General features: G+C 33.0%; 10 non-coding genes across 10 annotated transcripts; all 10 read right to left on the minus strand.

Moving 5' to 3' along the window:
• Positions 1-1,125: 1,125 nt before the first annotated feature.
• TRNAC-GCA (transfer RNA cysteine (anticodon GCA)) lies at positions 1,126-1,197 on the minus strand. Its single transcript has one exon. It is a non-coding gene; the product is annotated as a tRNA-Cys (tRNA).
• Positions 1,198-2,963: 1,766 nt separating this feature from the next.
• On the minus strand, positions 2,964-3,035 carry TRNAC-GCA (transfer RNA cysteine (anticodon GCA)). Its single transcript has one exon. It is a non-coding gene; the product is annotated as a tRNA-Cys (tRNA).
• Positions 3,036-3,891: 856 nt separating this feature from the next.
• Positions 3,892-3,963, minus strand: TRNAC-GCA (transfer RNA cysteine (anticodon GCA)). Its single transcript has one exon. It is a non-coding gene; the product is annotated as a tRNA-Cys (tRNA).
• A 2,683-nt stretch (positions 3,964-6,646) lies between these two features.
• TRNAC-GCA (transfer RNA cysteine (anticodon GCA)) lies at positions 6,647-6,718 on the minus strand. The gene has a single exon. It is a non-coding gene; the product is annotated as a tRNA-Cys (tRNA).
• Positions 6,719-7,574: 856 nt separating this feature from the next.
• Positions 7,575-7,646, minus strand: TRNAC-GCA (transfer RNA cysteine (anticodon GCA)). Its single transcript has one exon. It is a non-coding gene; the product is annotated as a tRNA-Cys (tRNA).
• An 857-nt stretch (positions 7,647-8,503) lies between these two features.
• TRNAC-GCA (transfer RNA cysteine (anticodon GCA)) lies at positions 8,504-8,575 on the minus strand. Its single transcript has one exon. It is a non-coding gene; the product is annotated as a tRNA-Cys (tRNA).
• Positions 8,576-9,414: 839 nt separating this feature from the next.
• On the minus strand, positions 9,415-9,487 carry TRNAC-GCA (transfer RNA cysteine (anticodon GCA)). Its single transcript has one exon. It is a non-coding gene; the product is annotated as a tRNA-Cys (tRNA).
• An 842-nt stretch (positions 9,488-10,329) lies between these two features.
• On the minus strand, positions 10,330-10,401 carry TRNAC-GCA (transfer RNA cysteine (anticodon GCA)). The gene has a single exon. It is a non-coding gene; the product is annotated as a tRNA-Cys (tRNA).
• A 1,665-nt stretch (positions 10,402-12,066) lies between these two features.
• On the minus strand, positions 12,067-12,141 carry TRNAC-GCA (transfer RNA cysteine (anticodon GCA)). Its single transcript has one exon. It is a non-coding gene; the product is annotated as a tRNA-Cys (tRNA).
• An 847-nt stretch (positions 12,142-12,988) lies between these two features.
• Positions 12,989-13,060, minus strand: TRNAC-GCA (transfer RNA cysteine (anticodon GCA)). The gene has a single exon. It is a non-coding gene; the product is annotated as a tRNA-Cys (tRNA).
• Positions 13,061-16,359: the final 3,299 nt, after the last annotated feature.

Consider the following 16,359-nt stretch of genomic DNA (forward strand, 5'->3'; position numbering starts at 1 on the left):
TCAGTTTTATAGTCTTCCAAAGTGCTTTATGTATCTTTTGTAGATTTCTTTACAGGCAAAATTTCTCAAACTTTTTGCTGCATTTCTTAACTAGTATTCATATAAAGAAAACATGAATTCAACTTCATACGGTTCTAAATCTAGTATAAATATATAGGTAGCGAAGCATGTATTTGTAATCTGTTGAAAATGTACCTTCAGGGGGCACTCAGAGTTGAACCAAGGACCTCTTGATCTGCAGTCAAATGCTCTACCACTGAGAAATACGCCCTATATTTGAAAAATGCAAACGCTCACTTTTTTTTCAACATGCAATCTGAAAAATGTTCAAATGCTCTACCACTAAGCTATGCCACCTATATTTGAAAAATGTAAACTCTTCTTTTTTAACATGAAACCTGAAATTTTCTTCAGTTTATATATGGTTGTGTTTTTTTTACTTTGATATGCATTTTTCTTTGTTCAAAATAATTAACTTTAGCAAAAAGTACAGAGGAACTCTCAGGAATTTTTATTTTACCAGTCAAATCTTAGTTTTAGAGTCTACCAATGTGCTTTAAGAAAGACAAAAACATGAATTCAACTTCACATGGTTCAAAAGCTTGCATAAATATGTAGGTAAGAAATCATGTACAGTATTATTAATCCATTGTAAACACACCTTCAGGGGGCACTTGGAGTTAAACCAAAGATCTCTTGATCTGCAGTCAAACTGTCTACCAAAGAGATATACCCCCTAATATTAAAAGACCTAAACTTTTTTTTTTTTTTTTTTTTTTCCCCTCATAAAACCTGAAATCTATTTGCACAGTTTTATGTTGTTGTGCCTTTTTTACATTGATATAAATTTTTATTTGTTAAAAATAACAAACTAATACAACAAGTACAGAGAAACACTCAGTAATTTTTATATCACAAGTAAATTCTCAGTTTTATAGTCTTCCAATGTGCTTTATATAACTTTTGTAGATTTCTTTACAGGCAAAATTTCTCAAACTTTTTGCTGCATTTCTTAACTAGTATTCATATAAAGAAAACATGAATTCAACTTCATACGGTTCTAATTCTAGTATAAATATATAGGTAGCGAAGCATGTATTTTTAATCTGTTGAAAATGTACCTTCAGTGGGCACTCGGAGTTGAACCAAGGACCTCTTGATTTGCAGTCAAATGCTCTACCACTGAGCTATACCCCCTATATCTGAAAAATGCAAACGCTCACTTTTTTTTTCAACATGCAATCTGAAAAATGTTCAAATGCTCTACCACTAAGCTATGCCACCTATATTTGAAAAATGTAAACTCTTCTTTTTTAACATGAAACCTGAAATTTTCTTCAGTTTATATATGGTTGTGTTTTTTTACTTTGATATGCATTTTTCTTTGTTCAAAATAATTAACTTTAGCAAAAAGTACAGAGGAACTCTCAGGAATTTTTATTTTACCAGTCAAATCTTAGTTTTAGAGTCTACCAATGTGCTTTAAGAAAGACAAAAACATGAATTGAACTTCACATGGTTCAAAAGCTTGCATAAATATGCAGGTAAGAAATCATGTACAGTATTATTAATCCATTGTAAACGCATCTTCAGGGGGCACTTGGAGTTAAACCAAAGATCTCTTGATCTCCAGTCTAAGTATCTACCACTGAGATATACCCCCTAATATTAAAAGACCTAAACTTTTTTTTTTTTCTCATAAAACCTGAAATCTATTTGCATTTTTATGTTGTTGTGCCTTTTTTTACATTGATACACATTTTTATTTGTTAAAAATAACAAACTAATACAACAAGTACAGAGAAACACTCAGTAATTTTTATATCACAAGTAAATTCTCAGTTTTATAGTCTTCCAAAGTGCTTTATGTATCTTTTGTAGATTTCTTTACAGGCAAAATTTCTCAAACTTTTTGCTGCATTTCTTAACTAGTATTCATATAAAGAAAACATGAATTCAACTTCATACGGTTCTAAATCTAGTATAAATATATAGGTAGCGAAGCATGTATTTGTAATCTGTTGAAAATGTACCTTCAGGGGGCACTCAGAGTTGAACCAAGGACCTCTTGATCTGCAGTCAAATGCTCTACCACTGAGAAATACGCCCTATATTTGAAAAATGCAAACGCTCACTTTTTTTTCAACATGCAATCTGAAAAATGTTCAAATGCTCTACCACTAAGCTATGCCACCTATATTTGAAAAATGTAAACTCTTCTTTTTTAACATGAAACCTGAAATTTTCTTCAGTTTATATATGGTTGTGTTTTTTTTACTTTGATATGCATTTTTCTTTGTTCAAAATAATTAACTTTAGCAAAAAGTACAGAGGAACTCTCAGGAATTTTTATTTTACCAGTCAAATCTTAGTTTTAGAGTCTACCAATGTGCTTTAAGAAAGACAAAAACATGAATTCAACTTCACATGGTTCAAAAGCTTGCATAAATATGTAGGTAAGAAATCATGTACAGTATTATTAATCCATTGTAAACACACCTTCAGGGGGCACTTGGAGTTAAACCAAAGATCTCTTGATCTGCAGTCAAACTGTCTACCAAAGAGATATACCCCCTAATATTAAAAGACCTAAACTTTTTTTTTTTTTTTTTTTTTTCCCCTCATAAAACCTGAAATCTATTTGCACAGTTTTATGTTGTTGTGCCTTTTTTACATTGATATAAATTTTTATTTGTTAAAAATAACAAACTAATACAACAAGTACAGAGAAACACTCAGTAATTTTTATATCACAAGTAAATTCTCAGTTTTATAGTCTTCCAATGTGCTTTATATAACTTTTGTAGATTTCTTTACAGGCAAAATTTCTCAAACTTTTTGCTGCATTTCTTAACTAGTATTCATATAAAGAAAACATGAATTCAACTTCATACGGTTCTAATTCTAGTATAAATATATAGGTAGCGAAGCATGTATTTTTAATCTGTTGAAAATGTACCTTCAGTGGGCACTCGGAGTTGAACCAAGGACCTCTTGATTTGCAGTCAAATGCTCTACCACTGAGCTATACCCCCTATATCTGAAAAATGCAAACGCTCACTTTTTTTTTCAACATGCAATCTGAAAAATGTTCAAATGCTCTACCACTAAGCTATGCCACCTATATTTGAAAAATGTAAACTCTTCTTTTTTAACATGAAACCTGAAATTTTCTTCAGTTTATATATGGTTGTGTTTTTTTACTTTGATATGCATTTTTCTTTGTTCAAAATAATTAACTTTAGCAAAAAGTACAGAGGAACTCTCAGGAATTTTTATTTTACCAGTCAAATCTTAGTTTTAGAGTCTACCAATGTGCTTTAAGAAAGCACAAAAACATGAATTCAACTTCACATGGTTCAAAAGCTTGCATAAATATGTAGGTAAGAAATCATGTACAGTATTATTAATCCATTGTAAACGCACCTTCAGGGGGCACTTGGAGTTAAACCAAAGATCTCTTGATCTGCAGTCAAACTGTCTACCAAAGAGATATACCCCCTAATATTAAAAGACCTAAACTTTTTTTTTTTTTTTTTTTTTTTCCCCTCATAAAACCTGAAATCTATTTGCACAGTTTTATGTTGTTGTGCCTTTTTTACATTGATATAAATTTTTATTTGTTAAAAATAACAAACTAATACAACAAGTACAGAGAAACACTCAGTAATTTTTATATCACAAGTAAATTCTCAGTTTTATAGTCTTCCAATGTGCTTTATATATCTTTTGTAGATTTCTTTACAGGCAAAATTTCTCAAACTTTTTGCTGCATTTCTTAACTAGTATTCATATAAAGAAAACATGAATTCAACTTCATACGGTTCTAAATCTAGTATAAACATATAGGTAGCGAAGCATGTATTTTTAATCAGTTGAAAATGTACTTTCAGGGGGCACTCGGAGTTGAACCAAGGACCTCTTGATATGCAGTCAAATGCTCTACCACTGAGATATACCCCCTATATTTGAAAAATGCAAACGCTCACTTTTTTTTTTCAACATGCAATCTGAAAAATGTTCAAATGCTCTACCACTAAGCTATGCCACCTATATTTGAAAAATGTAAACTCTTCTTTTTTAACATGAAACCTGAAATTTTCTTCAGTTTATATATGGTTGTGTTTTTTTACTTTGATATGCATTTTTCTTTGTTCAAAATAATTAACTTTAGCAAAAAGTACAGAGGAACTCTCAGGAATTTTTATTTTACCAGTCAAATCTTAGTTTTAGAGTCTACCAATGTGCTTTAAGAAAGACAAAAACATGAATTCAACTTCACGTGGTTCAAAAGCTTGCATAAATATGTAGGTAAGAAATCATGTACAGTATTATTAATCCATTGTAAACGCATCTTCAGGGGGCACTTGGAGTTAAACCAAAGATCTTTTGATCTCCAGTCTAACTATCTACCACTGCAATATACTCCCTAATATTAAAAGACCTAAACTTTTTTTTTTTTCTCATAAAACCTGAAATCTATTTGCACAGTTTTATGTTGTTGTGCCTTTTTTTACATTGATATACATTTTTATTTGTTAAAAATAACAAACTAATACAACAAGTACAGAGAAACATTCAGTAATTTTTATATCACAAGTAAATTCTCAGTTTTATAGTCTTCCAATGTGCTTTATGTATCTTTTGTAGATTTCTTTACAGGCAAAATTTCTCAAACTTTTTGCTGCATTTCTTAAATAGTATTCATATAAAGAAAACATGAATTCAACTTCATATGGTTCTAAATCTAGTATAAATATATAGGTAGCAAAGCATGTATTTTTAATCTGTTGAAAATATACCTTCAGGGGGCACTCGGAGTAGAACCAAGGACCTCTTGATCTGCAGTCAAATGCTCTACCACTGAGATATACCCACTATATTTGAAAAATGCAGACGCTCAATTTTTTTTTTTCAACATGCAATCTGAAAAATGTTCAAATGCTCTACCACTAAGCTATGCCACCTATATTTGAAAAATGTAAACTCTTCTTTTTTAACATGAAACCTGACATTTTCTTCAGTTTATATATGGTTGTGTTTTTTCACTTCGATATGCATTTTTCTTTGTTAAAAATAATTAACTTTAGGAAAAAGTACAGAGGAACTCTCAGGAATTTTTATTTTACCAGTCAAATCTTAGTTTTAGAGTCTACCAATGTGCTTTAAGAAAGACAAAAACATGAATTGAACTTCACATGGTTCAAAAGCTTGCATAAATATGCAGGTAAGAAATCATGTACAGTATTATTAATCCATTGTAAACGCATCTTCAGGGGGCACTTGGAGTTAAACCAAAGATCTCTTGATCTCCAGTCTAAGTATCTACCACTGAGATATACCCCCTAATATTAAAAGACCTAAACTTTTTTTTTTTTCTCATAAAACCTGAAATCTATTTGCATTTTTATGTTGTTGTGCCTTTTTTTACATTGATACACATTTTTATTTGTTAAAAATAACAAACTAATACAACAAGTACAGAGAAACACTCAGTAATTTTTATATCACAAGTAAATTCTCAGTTTTATAGTCTTCCAAAGTGCTTTATGTATCTTTTGTAGATTTCTTTACAGGCAAAATTTCTCAAACTTTTTGCTGCATTTCTTAACTAGTATTCATATAAAGAAAACATGAATTCAACTTCATACGGTTCTAAATCTAGTATAAATATATAGGTAGCGAAGCATGTATTTGTAATCTGTTGAAAATGTACCTTCAGGGGGCACTCAGAGTTGAACCAAGGACCTCTTGATCTGCAGTCAAATGCTCTACCACTGAGAAATACGCCCTATATTTGAAAAATGCAAACGCTCACTTTTTTTTCAACATGCAATCTGAAAAATGTTCAAATGCTCTACCACTAAGCTATGCCACCTATATTTGAAAAATGTAAACTCTTCTTTTTTAACATGAAACCTGAAATTTTCTTCAGTTTATATATGGTTGTGTTTTTTTTACTTTGATATGCATTTTTCTTTGTTCAAAATAATTAACTTTAGCAAAAAGTACAGAGGAACTCTCAGGAATTTTTATTTTACCAGTCAAATCTTAGTTTTAGAGTCTACCAATGTGCTTTAAGAAAGACAAAAACATGAATTCAACTTCACATGGTTCAAAAGCTTGCATAAATATGTAGGTAAGAAATCATGTACAGTATTATTAATCCATTGTAAACACACCTTCAGGGGGCACTTGGAGTTAAACCAAAGATCTCTTGATCTGCAGTCAAACTGTCTACCAAAGAGATATACCCCCTAATATTAAAAGACCTAAACTTTTTTTTTTTTTTTTTTTTTTCCCCTCATAAAACCTGAAATCTATTTGCACAGTTTTATGTTGTTGTGCCTTTTTTACATTGATATAAATTTTTATTTGTTAAAAATAACAAACTAATACAACAAGTACAGAGAAACACTCAGTAATTTTTATATCACAAGTAAATTCTCAGTTTTATAGTCTTCCAATGTGCTTTATATAACTTTTGTAGATTTCTTTACAGGCAAAATTTCTCAAACTTTTTGCTGCATTTCTTAACTAGTATTCATATAAAGAAAACATGAATTCAACTTCATACGGTTCTAATTCTAGTATAAATATATAGGTAGCGAAGCATGTATTTTTAATCTGTTGAAAATGTACCTTCAGTGGGCACTCGGAGTTGAACCAAGGACCTCTTGATTTGCAGTCAAATGCTCTACCACTGAGCTATACCCCCTATATCTGAAAAATGCAAACGCTCACTTTTTTTTTCAACATGCAATCTGAAAAATGTTCAAATGCTCTACCACTAAGCTATGCCACCTATATTTGAAAAATGTAAACTCTTCTTTTTTAACATGAAACCTGAAATTTTCTTCAGTTTATATATGGTTGTGTTTTTTTACTTTGATATGCATTTTTCTTTGTTCAAAATAATTAACTTTAGCAAAAAGTACAGAGGAACTCTCAGGAATTTTTATTTTACCAGTCAAATCTTAGTTTTAGAGTCTACCAATGTGCTTTAAGAAAGCACAAAAACATGAATTCAACTTCACATGGTTCAAAAGCTTGCATAAATATGTAGGTAAGAAATCATGTACAGTATTATTAATCCATTGTAAACGCACCTTCAGGGGGCACTTGGAGTTAAACCAAAGATCTCTTGATCTGCAGTCAAACTGTCTACCAAAGAGATATACCCCCTAATATTAAAAGACCTAAACTTTTTTTTTTTTTTTTTTTTTTTCCCCTCATAAAACCTGAAATCTATTTGCACAGTTTTATGTTGTTGTGCCTTTTTTACATTGATATAAATTTTTATTTGTTAAAAATAACAAACTAATACAACAAGTACAGAGAAACACTCAGTAATTTTTATATCACAAGTAAATTCTCAGTTTTATAGTCTTCCAATGTGCTTTATATATCTTTTGTAGATTTCTTTACAGGCAAAATTTCTCAAACTTTTTGCTGCATTTCTTAACTAGTATTCATATAAAGAAAACATGAATTCAACTTCATACGGTTCTAATTCTAGTATAAATATATAGGTAGCGAAGCATGTATTTTTAATCTGTTGAAAATGTACCTTCAGTGGGCACTCGGAGTTGAACCAAGGACCTCTTGATCTGCAGTCAAATGCTCTACCACTGAGTTATACCCCCTATATCTGAAAAATGCAAACGCTCACTTTTTTTTTTCAACATGCAATCTGAAAAATGTTCAAATGCTCTACCAATAAGCTATGCCACCTATATTTGAAAAATGTAAACTCTTCTTTTTTAACATGAAACCTGAAATTTTCTTCAGTTTATATATGGTTGTGTTTTTTTACTTTGATATGCATTTTTCTTTGTTCAAAATAATTAACTTTAGCAAAAAGTACAGAGGAACTCTCAGGAATTTTTATTTTACCAGTCAAATCTTAGTTTTAGAGTCTACCAATGTGCTTTAAGAAAGACAAAAACATGAATTCAACTTCACATGGTTCAAAAGCTTGCATAAATATGTAGGTAAGAAATCATGTACAGTATTATTAATCCATTGTAAACGCACCTTCAGGGGGCACTTGGAGTTAAACCAAAGATCTCTTGATCTGCAGTCAAACTGTCTACCAAAGAGATATACCCCCTAATATTAAAAGACCTAAACTTTTTTTTTTTTTTTTTTTTTTTTCCCCTCATAAAACCTGAAATCTATTTGCACAGTTTTATGTTGTTGTGCCTTTTTTACATTGATATAAATTTTTATTTGTTAAAAATAACAAACTAATACAACAAGTACAGAGAAACACTCAGTAATTTTTATATCACAAGTAAATTCTCAGTTTTATAGTCTTCCAATGTGCTTTATATATCTTTTGTAGATTTCTTTACAGGCAAAATTTCTCAAACTTTTTGCTGCATTTCTTAACTAGTATTCATATAAAGAAAACATGAATTCAACTTCATACGGTTCTAATTCTAGTATAAATATATAGGTAGCGAAGCATGTATTTTTAATCTGTTGAAAATGTACCTTCAGTGGGCACTCGGAGTTGAACCAAGGACCTCTTGATCTGCAGTCAAATGCTCTACCACTGAGTTATACCCCCTATATCTGAAAAATGCAAACGCTCACTTTTTTTTTTCAACATGCAATCTGAAAAATGTTCAAATGCTCTACCACTAAGCTATGCCACCTATATTTGAAAAATGTAAACTCTTCTTTTTTAACATGAAACCTGAAATTTTCTTCAGTTTATATATGGTTGTGTTTTTTTACTTTGATATGCATTTTTCTTTGTTCAAAATAATTAACTTTAGCAAAAAGTACAGAGGAACTCTCAGGAATTTTTATTTTACCAGTCAAATCTTAGTTTTAGAGTCTACCAATGTGCTTTAAAAAAGCACAAAAACATGAATTCAACTTCACATGGTTCAAAAGCTTGCATAAATATGTAGGTAAGAAATCATGTACAGTATTATTAATCCATTGTAAACGCATCTTCAGGGGGCACTTGGAGTTAAACCAAAGATCTCTTAATCTGCAGTCTACCACTGAGATATACCCCCTAATATTAAAAGACCTAAACTCTTTTTTTTTTTTTTTCTCATAAAACCTGAAATCTATTTGCATTTTTATGTTGTTGTGCCTTTTTTTACATTGATATACATTTTTATTTGTTAAAAATAACAAACTAATACAACAAGTACAGAGAAACACTCAGTAATTTTTATATCACAAGTAAATTCTCAGTTTTACAGTCTTCCAATGTGCTTTATATATCTTTTGCAGATTTCTTTACAGGCAAAATTTCTCAAACTTTTTGCTGCATTTCTTAACTAGTATTCATATAAAGAAAACATGAATTCAACTTCATACGGTTCTAAATCTAGTATAAATATATAGGTAGCGAAGCATGTATTTTTAATGTGTTGAAAATGTACCTTCCGTGGGCACTCGGAGTTGCACCAAGGACCTCTTGATCTGCAGTCAAATGCTCTACCACTGAGCTATACCCCATATATTTGAAAAATGCAAACGCTCACTTTTTTTTTTCAACATGCAATCTGAAAAATGTTCAAATGCTCTACCACTAAGCTATGCCACCTATATTTGAAAAATGTAAACTCTTCTTTTTTAACATGAAACCTGACATTTTCTTCAGTTTATATATGGTTGTGTTTTTTTACTTTGATATGCATTTTTCTTTGTTAAAAATAATTAGCTTTAGCAAAAAGTACAGAGGAACTCTCAGGAATTTTTATTTTACCAGTCAAATCTTAGTTTTAGAGTGTACCAATGTGCTTTAAGAAAGACAAAAACATGAATTCAACTTCACGTGGTTCAAAAGCTTGCATAAATATGTAGGTAAGAAATCATGTACAGTATTATTAATCCATTGTAAACACATCTTCAGGGGGCACTTGGAGTTAAACAAAAGATCTTTTGATCTCCAGTCTAACTATCTACCACTGCGATATACTCCCTAATATTAAAAGACCTAAACTTTTTTTTTTTTCTCATAAAACCTGAAATCTATTTGCACAGTTTTATGTTGTTGTGCCTTTTTTTACATTGATATACATTTTTATTTGTTAAAAATAACAAACTAATACAACAAGTACAGAGAAACATTCAGTAATTTTTATATCACAAGTAAATTCTCAGTTTTATAGTCTTCCAATGTGCTTTATGTATCTTTTGTAGATTTCTTTACAGGCAAAATTTCTCAAACTTTTTGCTGCATTTCTTAAATAGTATTCATATAAAGAAAACATGAATTCAACTTCATATGGTTCTAAATCTAGTATAAATATATAGGTAGCAAAGCATGTATTTTTAATCTGTTGAAAATATACCTTCAGGGGGCACTCGGAGTAGAACCAAGGACCTCTTGATCTGCAGTCAAATGCTCTACCACTGAGCTATACCCCCTATATTTGAAAAATGCAGACGCTCAATTTTTTTTTTTCAACATGCAATCTGAAAAATGTTCAAATGCTCTACCACTAAGCTATGCCACCTATATTTGAAAAATGTAAACTCTTCTTTTTTAACATGAAACCTGACATTTTCTTCAGTTTATATATGGTTGTGTTTTTTCACTTCGATATGCATTTTTCTTTGTTAAAAATAATTAACTTTAGGAAAAAGTACAGAGGAACTCTCAGGAATTTTTATTTTACCAGTCAAATCTTAGTTTTAGAGTCTACCAATGTGCTTTAAGAAAGACAAAAACATGAATTGAACTTCACATGGTTCAAAAGCTTGCATAAATATGCAGGTAAGAAATCATGTACAGTATTATTAATCCATTGTAAACGCATCTTCAGGGGGCACTTGGAGTTAAACCAAAGATCTCTTGATCTCCAGTCTAAGTATCTACCACTGAGATATACCCCCTAATATTAAAAGACCTAAACTTTTTTTTTTTTCTCATAAAACCTGAAATCTATTTGCATTTTTATGTTGTTGTGCCTTTTTTTACATTGATACACATTTTTATTTGTTAAAAATAACAAACTAATACAACAAGTACAGAGAAACACTCAGTAATTTTTATATCACAAGTAAATTCTCAGTTTTATAGTCTTCCAAAGTGCTTTATGTATCTTTTGTAGTTTTCTTTACAGGCAAAATTTCTCAAACTTTTTGCTGCATTTCTTAACTAGTATTCATATAAAGAAAACATGAATTCAAATTCATACGGTTCTAAATCTAGTATAAATATATAGGTAGCGAAGCATGTATTTTTAATCTGTTGAAAATGTACGTTCAGGGGGCACTCGGAGTTGAGCCAAGGACCTCTTGATCTGTAGTCAAATGCTCTACCACTGAGATATGCCACCTATATTTGAAAAATGTAAACTCTTCTTTTTTAACATGAAACCTGAAATTTTCTTCAGTTTATATATGGTTGTGTTTTTTTTACTTTGATATGCATTTTTCTTTGTTAAAAATAATTAACTTTAGCAAAAAGTACAGAGGAACTCTCAGGAATTTTTATTTTACCAGTCAAATCTTAGTTTTAGAGTCTACCAATGTGCTTTAAGAAAGACAAAAACATGAATTCAGCTTCACGTGGTTCAAAAGCTTGCATAAATATGTAGGTAAGAAATCATGTACAGTATTATTAATCCATTGTAAATGCATCTTCAGGGGGCACTTGGAGTTAAACCAAAGATCTCTTGATCTCCAGTCTAACTATCTACCACTGAGATATACCCCCTAATATTAAAAGACCTAAACTTTTTTTTTTTTCTCATAAAACCTGAAATCTATTTGTATTTTTATGTTGTTGTGCCCTTTTTTACATTGATATACATTTTTATTTGTTAAAAATAACAAACTAATACAACAAGTACAGAGAAACACTCAGTAATTTTTATATCACAAGTAAATTCTCAGTTTTATAGTCTTCCAATGTGCTTTATGTGTGTTTTGTAGATTTCTTTACAGGCAAAATTTCTCAAACTTTTTGCTGCATTTCTTAACTAGTATTCATATAAAGAAAACATGAAATCAACTTCATAAGGTTCTAAATCTAATATAAATATATAGGTAGCGAAGCATGTATTTTTAATGTGTTGAAAATGTACCTTGAAGGGGCACTTGGAGTTGAACCCAGGACCTCTTGATATGCAGTCAAATGCTCTACCACTGAGCTATACCCCATATATTTGATAAACGCAAACGCTCACTTTTTTTTTTCAACCTGCAATCTGAAAAATGTTCAAATGCTCTACCACTAAGCTATGCCACCTATATTTGAAAAATGTAAACTCTCCTTTTTTAACATGAAACCTGAAATTTTCTTCAGTTTATATATGTTTGTGTTTTTTTACTTTGATATGCATTTTTCTTTGTTCAAAATAATTAACTTTAGCAAAAAGTACAGAGGAACTCTCAGGAATTTTTATTTTACCAGTCAAATCTTAGTTTTAGAGTCTACCAATGTGCTTTAAGAAAGCACAAAAACATGAATTCAACTTCACATGGTTCAAAAGCTTGCATAAATATGTAGGTAAGAAATCATGTACAGTATTATTAATCCATTGTAAACGCATCTTCAGGGGTCACTTGGAGTTAAACCAAAGATCTCTTGATCTGCAGTCTACCACTGCGATATACCCCCTAATATTAAAAGACCTAAACTCCTTTTTTTTTTTTTTTTTTTTTTCTCATAAAACCTGAAATCTATTTGCATTTTTATGTTGTTGTGCCTTTTTTTACATTGATATATATTTTTATTTGTTAAAAATAACAAACTAAAACAACAAGTACAGAGAAACACTCAGTAATTTTTATATCACAAGTAAATTCTGAGTTTTATAGTCTTCCAAAGTGCTTTATGTATCTTTTGTAGATTTCTTTACAGGCAAAATTTCTCAAACTTTTTGCTGCATTTCTTAACTAGTATTCATATAAAGAAAACATGAATTCAACTTCATATGGTTCTAAATCTAGTAAAAATATATAGGTAGCGAAGCATGTATTTTTAATCTGTTGAAAATGTACCTTCAGGGGGCACTCAGAGTTGAACCAAGGACCTCTTGATCTGCAGTCAAATGCTCTACCACTGAGCTATACCCCCTATATTTGAAAAATGCAAACGCTCACTTTTTTTTTCAACATACAATCTGAAAAATGTTCAAATGCTCTACCACTAAGCTATGCCACCTATATTTGAAAAATGTAAACTCTTCTTTTTTAACATGAAACCTGAAATTTTCTTCAGTTTATATATGGTTGTGTTTTTTAACTTTGATATGCATTTTTCTTTGTTAAAAATAATTAACTTTAGCAAAAAGTACAGAGGAACTCTCAGGAATTTTTATTTTACCAGTCAAATCTTAGTTTTAGAGTCTACCAATGTGCTTTAAAAAAGCACAAAAACATGAATTCAACTTCACATGGTTTAAAAGCTAGCATAAATATGTAGGTAAGAAATCATGTACAGTATTATTAATCTATTGTAAACGCATCTTCAGGGGGCACTTGGAGTTAAACCAAAGATCTCTTGATCTCCAGTCTAAGTATCTACCACTGAGATATTCCCCCTAATATTAAAAGACCTAAACTTTTTTTTTTTTTCTCATAAAACCTGAAATCTATTTGCATTTTTATGTTGTTGTGCCTTTTTTTACATTGATACACATTTTTATTTGTTAAAAATAACAAACTAATACAACAAGTACAGAGAAACACTCAGTAATTTTTATATCACAAGTAAATTCTCAGTTTTATAGTCTTCCAAAGTGCTTTATGTATCTTTTGTAGATTTCTTTACAGGCAAAATTTCTCAAACTTTTTGCTGCATTTCTTAACTAGTATTCATATAAAGAAAACATGAATTCAACTTCATACGGTTCTAAATCTAGTATAAATATATAGGTAGCGAAGCATGTATTTGTAATCTGTTGAAAATGTACCTTCAGGGGGCACTCGGAGTTGAACCAAGGACCTCAAATGCTCTACCACTGAGCTATACCCCCTATATTTGAAAAATGCAAACGCTCACTTTTTTTTTCAACATGCAATCTGAAAAATGTTCAAATGCTCTACCACTAAGCTATGCCACCTATATTTGAAAAATGTAAACTCTTCTTTTTTAACATGAAACATGAAATTTTCTTCAGTTTATATATGGTTGTGTTTTTTTACTTTGATATGCATTTTTCTTTGTTCAAAATAATTAACTTTAGCAAAAAGTACAGAGGAACTCTCAGGAATTTTTATTTTACCAGTCAAATCTTAGTTTTAGAGTCTACCAATGTGCTTTAAGAAAGCACAAAAACATGAATTCAACTTCACATGGTTCAAAAGCTTGCATAAATATGTAGGTAAGAAATCATGTACAGTATTATTAATCCATTGTAAACGCATCTTCAGGGGGCACTTGGAGTTAAACCAAAGATCTCTTGATCTGCAGTCTACCACTGATATATACCCCCTAATATTAACCCCTTCCTGACATCTGACGTACTATCCCGTCCACGGTACCCGGGCCCGTATGACCGTGGACGGGATAGTACGTCGGTCCCTTTAATGCGATACCGCGACTAAAGTGCCAATGCCAAGTGCCAAGTGCAATGCCAGGCACCGGCAAAAAGCACCCGGATTGGCGCGATCGCCGATGTGATCGATCGCGCCAATCGCAGTGCACAGCGGCGCTATATCGCCGCTGTGCCCTGCCAGTACCGGCCAGGATCGGTGCTGTATTAGCACCGATCGTGCTGGAGCCTGATGCAGGCCCAGCAGGGCCTGCAGGAGTTGGCTGGCGTGATCGATTAGATCCTGCTGGTGACCTGGGCATAACCTGCCTAGTAATCGGAGCTGTGATCTCTGATTCTAGGCAGTTGCCATGGTCACCAGGCAGATCAGGGATTGGTGGGATCGATGTAATCATTCGATCCCACCAATGACAGGTCACAGCAGCGATGTGACCGCTCTGTGACCTGCCCCCTGACCTGCCTCTGACCTGTCTGACCTGTCTGCAGGGGTCCTCACTCTAGCTGAGGATTCCTGCAGAGAGGTCGGACGCAGCAAGAGCTCCTGTGCTGGGTATTGTGGTGCCACAGCTTGTAGCATCACAATCCCTGCAGAAGAAAGAAGAAGAAGAAGAAAGAAAACTACAATTGTAAGTGTTAATTGATCCCTGATCCCCTGCCCAATCTATCTTCACCCCCCCAATCTATCTTCATCCCCCCATCCCCCCTCCACCCCCCTCTTACCCCCCTTCAACCCCCTTTTACCCCCCTCCACCCCACTTTTGCGCCACCTCCGTGCGCAGCCGGCGAGCGTTGATCGGTGACACAGTTCACCGATCAACACTCGCGCTCGCTTTTTTTTCCTTAGCCCCCTTTGCGCCACTTCAGTACACACATCCCGCAGCCGCAAAAGTTGGATAAGTGACACACGTCACTTATCCAAGCTTGTGCCTGCCGCTTTTCATTTTTTTCACCCCCCTTTGTGCCACCTAACTACAACCCTAACTGTTGATCCCTGCCCAATCTCTCTTCATCCACCCCAATCCCCCCATCCCCCTTCCCCCTATTTTTACCCCCCTCCACCCCACTTTTGCGCCACCTCCGTGCGCAGCCGCCGAGCATTGATTGGTGACGCAGTTCACCGATCAACACTTGAGTTCGCTTTTTTTTCCTTAGCCCCTCCGTACACACATCCCGCAGCTGCGATACTTGGATAAGTGACACAGTTCACTTATCAGAGTTTGCCGTTTTCCTTTTTTTTTTCCCACCCCCTTGCGCCACCCCGTGAGCACATCAAGCAGCCTAGTTTTGATAAGTGACACTTATCAGCTAGGGCCTGCTGTTTTAGACTTTTTCCACAGCTTTTTCTTTACAGAAAGTTTACACCAATCACTCCCCCCCCTCACATACACATACAGTTTTCAATAAAGTGTACACCCAAGCACCATATTTACACAAAAATGTCATCAAATTCATCCCAACAGCGCTATTCAGTGGAGGAGGCATATGCTTTACTTGCCTCCGAAACCGATAGCGATTTGGATGACGATCCGACTTTTCTTTATTTTTCGGATTCTTCATCCTCTTCTTCTTCCTCTTCCCCCTCCTCATCTTCCTCCTCGGGTCCTGCGGAACCGCCACGCAGACGCTCCAGGACAGAAAATGAGGCAGCGCCCACCATGCCCGCAGCTGACCCAGTGCTCCCCGTATGGACCTCGCCCCCCAAAAATTACAAGCCACTGATTCCTGATTTTGTGGCAGAATCAGGAATCAAGTTTGACACCACCGGCCTCACAGAAATTGACTTTTTCAAAGTCTTTTTCTCTGAGGATTTTGTTAACCTCATGGTGGAGCAAACTAATTTGTACGCTCGTCAATTTTTGGAGCAAAACCCGCGTTCAAC

The sequence above is a fragment of the Dendrobates tinctorius genome, unplaced genomic scaffold (assembly GCF_039654945.1).
Source record: "Dendrobates tinctorius isolate UK_male_01 unplaced genomic scaffold, ASM3965494v1 ptg000008l, whole genome shotgun sequence".
Taxonomy (NCBI): Eukaryota; Metazoa; Chordata; class Amphibia; order Anura; family Dendrobatidae; genus Dendrobates; species Dendrobates tinctorius.